General features: G+C 35.9%; 1 long non-coding RNA gene across 1 annotated transcript; it reads left to right on the top strand.

The window, feature by feature from the left end:
• The first annotated feature begins 593 nt into the window (after positions 1-593).
• On the top strand, positions 594-3,169 carry LOC144971280 (uncharacterized). The gene is made up of 2 exons (XR_013645109.1): positions 594-770; positions 1,914-3,169. It is a non-coding gene; the product is annotated as an uncharacterized LOC144971280 (long non-coding RNA).
• The last annotated feature ends 2,612 nt before the right edge of the window (positions 3,170-5,781 follow it).

Below are 5,781 nucleotides of genomic sequence, written 5' to 3'. Positions count from 1 at the left end.
AGCTTTATTGACAAGCTTGTGTTGGGCCTTTATTTGATAGTATCATTTTTATGGTTCATTAAGCGTGAGAATAATATCATATTTATGTTGTTATAATATAATACAACATGTCCTACCAGCCTATTTTTGCCTGCACAACGAGCGTCCACAATTGAGGGTCATAAATTCCCCTTTAACCAATTAACTGCTGTACCCCGGTAAAACACGTATTCAAAAAGTCCCAGATTTGTGAGTTTTTATCAAGATGAGGGGCATTTGAATCGATCGATATTTAAAGGACGAGTTTTTGGCCAATTTTTTAAATACGAGTTTTTCCAGAGTACGGCAGTTAACTGGTTAAATTAATATAGTTGTGGTATCATTGTAACACTGCTAAAAATTGCCTCTTTCCTGTCTTATAGCGGCTACGTTCATTCGTGTATGATGTATTATTACGCTCAAATGCAGCCCTCAATAGGGAGAAGTGCTCGATGAGCATTTCGTACACAATCATTGTGATAATACATCAATAGGCTTCCTAAGTCGTGACGTAATCCTGCGCAGCAACGCATGGCAACAAACCGGCTGGCTCTAAACAGTCGAGAAAAATGGCTGACACGAACTCTATTTCCATCACCGCCCTTATGAAATACTTCTCCAATGAGCATAAAAGTGTCTCGCGAGGTGAAAATCATCATCAGTCAGGTCCTGTTTTGACTTTCACTTACTCAGATGGCTTGATGTTCGGCAAAGTTCAAGCCAGCATGAAGAATAAAGAGTATTCTGTGAAGGTAAGTCATTTCGTCTTCTCATTCTCACTCTCAAAATCTCACATCTCCGTAAAACTACTGTTGGACAATAATCAGTTTACTTTGAGTTTAGGCAGATTTAGTATATCCAATGGAAAGATTTAACTGTTTACGTTCGATTTTAGTTAGGGAGAGAGAGAGGGAGTCATTGAATTATTGTGTTTTTATCTTATGGACCACGGACTTTGAGTCTTCGAGGTCTTAGTCTTGCTTCGCTAATTTTCGTTGCTATTGACTATAGTCTACTACATACTATTTAGTATCGTGTTGTAACCTTTATTATAATACTCATATGAGCATCACAATCACCAATCACGCTAGACATTTTATCATACTTCATGTGGGGCAGCGTGGATCAGCGGTACGGTTTTTGCTTCGTACCCGAAAGGTACCGAGTTCGTTCACCCGCCGCTGCGCTGTGTGGCCTTGAGCAAGTCACCTCGCCCTAGCTCAATTTGCGGCGCTGCACCGTGGTTATTCCAGTCTTCCCTGGGAATAGACCCTAGAGATAAATTTCCTCTATGGGATGAATAAAGGATTTATTTAGACCAGTGTTAGTCACGGTAAACTAAACTTCCTATTGGGTTAAGGTGTAATGTAAATGTTGCTGCTTGAAACTCGAAGAAATCAATAACATTGTGAAATTGAATGTGAACTTCAATTTAATATACGAAAACAGATAAAATGGACGTTTCGGGTTTCCCCCTTATCAACAAAGCAAGATGAATGAAAGAATCACTTAATTTGTTTTTTTAATTGAGTTTTTATACAGCGTAATATCCACTAAATGTGCTCAAAGTGCTTTACAAGGGGTCCCTGGCCAACAGCAACATTTAACATGTAAGACGGGACATGATGCCTGTTGGGCGATATTACAATTTTTTCGGACAGAGACAACGCCAGGTACTCATTTGACACCTGAGTACGGTGAGAGATTGTGAGTAAAGAGCCTTCTCCAAGGACTCAACTATGTGCCGAGCGAGGCCCAAACCCAGGACCTTCTGATCTGAAAGCGAGTGTCATACCACAAGACCACAACAGACGTTTTATTAGTTTGTTTGTTTTTTGCCTATTGAGCATGGTCGCAGCTCTAAATTTGAATCTTTTATTCTTTTACTTCCACAGATCTATCTTGATGATGCCTTGGGTTGATTCAGTCCAAAACTAATTTGTGTGGTTTTATTTAACAATGTTAATGACATTGAACATACATTGATACAACAATGCCATAATTTGTCATGTTTATCATGTAAAATCATGTATGGACCTACAAAACCATTATTTTGCATGGTGATTTGATGATGATGAACAAAATATGTGTGTTGTACAAAATAAATGGCAAAGCTAACAAAATGCAATCTCCTTAATAAGAGGAGACTGGGGATTGACAAGTGCTGCAACAAATTGAAAAATAATATCAGATGTTTCTCTTAACATGGTTGGAATATATGAGAGGATGTTAACATTTTTCAGTCTTTCATTAGCCCTCTCAACATGAATTCTACATGAAGCAATTTCTTTTGTTAATAAAATCTCATTTTCAGTAAATTTATTATGTAAAAAGGGAGGGATATTTACAGTTACTCCTTGGGGTAAATTATCTTGAATCAGGATGGGGTTTTACCTTTATTACCTTTATCTGCTAAAATTAATTCTCCAGGGCTTAAAATTAAAAGTTTTAGTAATCCACAATTTTGTACAATGACCTTATCCGAGACAGACCCTGGATCATGTTTAGAAATAAAATTTATCACACCATTTGGACTTAGACCAACAAGAGCTTTAACAGAATTCATGGACCTATAAGAAGAATAAGTTAACCGTTGTTTATCCATTTCTTTAGGAATAGCAATTTGGTCATCTGTACAATCAATGATCATTCTGCAATTTGGAAATCTTAAAAATGATGATGGAGCTGATAGTTTATTTTTATGTCTAGAAGGGCATGTAACCTTCATAACATTTTCAAAGAGAAGCGTATGGCTTATGTAAAACATGAATAAAAGTTTGTATAATATTTGTTATAGTACTTTCACTAACGCTAAACAATTGTGAAATATGAAGATTAGCGTAGTTCTGTCTAAGTTTCATAAGTGTAATAATGAAAATTTGGTCTTTTAATGCAACTGTCTCTTCCTGAACTTCCCATCTACTATAATAAATAATGTTACCTCTAAAGCACTCAACATATTGAACAATAATATTAAATATTTTAAAAGAATGTACACCTGTCTCCATTCGAAGAACTTTTTCTGTAAGGCTTGAAACAGTGTAAGTGCGTTGAATCTAACTTAGTTGGGTTTTTTAAAGCTAGCTATTTCCTTATTTTTGTCTGTAATTTTTTGTTCTTGAATTAAATTTGTTGTTCTATTTAAAATATCCTCACTTGTTCTACAATCTGTTTTTTTTAAAAGATGGAATCCTGTGATGATGGTGACGAGAGTTGAGATGATGATGAGGGAGAAGATAATGAGGATGATGATGAGGAGGAAAATAATGATGATGAGGAATCTGGTTTTTTTAAAGGTGGGACTTTGTGATGATGATGAAGAGAGTTGAGCTGATGATGATGATGATGATGATGATGATGATGATGATGATGATGATGATGATGATGATGATGATGGTGATGATGATGATGATGATGATGGTGGTGGTGGTGGTGGTGGTGGTGGTGGTGGTGGTGGTGGTGGTGGTGGACTTCTTGATGTTGGTGCCAATTGAGATGGGGTGGGAATTCCTTGTGTCACTTTTCTTTTCTTTCTTTCTGGCTCTGATGGAAACAATTTATTTTTATTTCTGTCAAACAATTCAGGGAGGTTGGCTTTGTCACCATCTCTGAAGTGACAAGAACACACTCTTGATGATGATGTTGGATCTTTTGTCCTTTCACCTGAAATGAAAAGATTAAAAAAAAAACAATAATTCTGTTGGGCATATTGGGTATATTATTTAATTTGATAAGTACTTTGTTTTAGACTATCTTGTTTGACACCAGCTCAATGCATGATAAATCAAAGGTGTGCAAGAGACTAGGTTACTGGTGGGTCTCTCGCCTGTCTTTTATGAAATCGCACATTCAGCAAAATGTCGCACTTCCTCATTACTTCTTTTGATGATTTTGACTAGGTATATATAAAAATAAGAATTCTTAAATTTACACAGTTAAAGTTGATCTTGGGGTTGAGTGTGGCAAGACTTGCGTTTTCTCTTTATTTCAGTCAGTACTGTACTGGACAGTGCGGTGATGGAAACTTTGGAGTGTCAACAATCGGGCACAGGTAAAGGAGAGAGGTCCCTGCCGCCATCTTGCTTTGTTCACACAGAGTTGCCACCTCGGCTGTCGGGGAGGGGAGGCATGGCAGAGAATCAGAGAAACTTTCCAAAAAAAAGAGGAAAGTATGTGTGTTTGTGTGTGTGTGTGTGTGTGAGAGAGAGAGAGAGAGAGAGAGAGAGAGAGAGAGAGAGAGAGAGAGAGAGATCTGCGTGAGGGGAGGGGGGGGGAGAGGTTGCGTTATTTTATTTATTTATTTTCATTTTGCCATAAAGGTATCGAGTTTAAAGTAAGATTTTAACAAATATTTTATTCTCTTTCTTCTTGTTCTCCTTTTTAAAAAATTATCACTTATCAGGAGAACTTAACTCTCATTCAGTTTATCAGCCTTAACATCAAAACGATTGAGATATCATTTTTGCTTCAACTTCAATAAAAACCTAGTTTGGAATGTATTTTTATTTATAATTTCGTGCAATTGTACACTTTAATCATAAAATATAGGTCTACGTAAGCTAGAACTTGACCTAGATCTGGACTACGAACTCTATCAAATGTTCGACGAGGCGTGCGTGCTTACCTGACTAAAGTGGTCCACTTTTTCTTCAATTTTTTGTCTGCCTGTCCATTTGGAAATCTGTAAAACTTGCAGGAGTGACTCTCTGACTGGTGTAGACAATCTGGTACAAAATACTGGACCATATTTAAGATAAAAATTGTTTTTTGAGCGATATTCCAATTATTCCTTGCCTGGACCAAACACGGATTTTTTTTGTTTAGAGCCAGCCGATTCGTTGCTAGGCGGACGTGACGTCAGACTGTGGAATCCTATTTACATACTTAACACAATTGTAATTAATAAAGGAGGTAGGCAATCCATCTATAACACTTTTTCATCTATCTTTTAATTCCACAAATATTAAAAATGCAAATTTGTGTTAAAAATCATTTAGAGACAGATAAAACTACTCAATCACGATCTCCCATGTTATACATTATATATATATATATATATATATATATATATATATATATATATATATATATATATATATATATATATATATATATAAACCATCATGTCTGTGTGTGTGCACGTGTATCTTTGTGTGTTTATGAAAGAGGAATTTTTCCCCTGTGAATCGACTCTGTGCGATTGTATGAAGGTGTTATTCTAATATTCATATGAACTATACATTTGGAATTTCGAACGCGTTCCCAGTGCGGCTGTTCGATCTTGGAAGCTCGTTGGGAACTATCTAATTCGAAATTTCAATAGCTAGAGTACAAGAATATTTATCATAAGCCTCCAATGATCTCACTTTGTTATTTCTCATCAAGATTTATCCTTATCTACACCAATGGGTGAAATCCTACCAACATCGAAGTATTGGACCTTAAAGATTATAATTGTGGCAAAGATATCATAACGAAATCTAAATTTTATCAAAACCGATTGGGGTTGGTTGGGTAAGGAGCAAAGATAACACGGTCGTTATTGTGATGATAGTCAAACGAATGCATGAGGATAGATTGGTAACATTATTTTGTCTTAATTATATTGTATGAAGTATTGGCGAAAGCCTAAGATTAAATAAACTTTGTTTTTGTTTGTCTTATTTTGACTATGGAACTGATATTTGTCATAGCAGACCCGCCTACTTTAAATAGGAAAATAAAAATTGTAGTTTTCAGGGCTAATAAAATCGTAGATATTTT

Source organism: Berghia stephanieae, chromosome 4, assembly GCF_034508935.2.
Source record: "Berghia stephanieae isolate SIO BIC M18660-M18661 chromosome 4, UCSD_Bste_1.3, whole genome shotgun sequence".
Lineage (NCBI taxonomy): Eukaryota > Metazoa > Mollusca > Gastropoda > Nudibranchia > Aeolidiidae > Berghia > Berghia stephanieae.
This window is presented reverse-complemented; position numbering and strand designations above follow the sequence as displayed.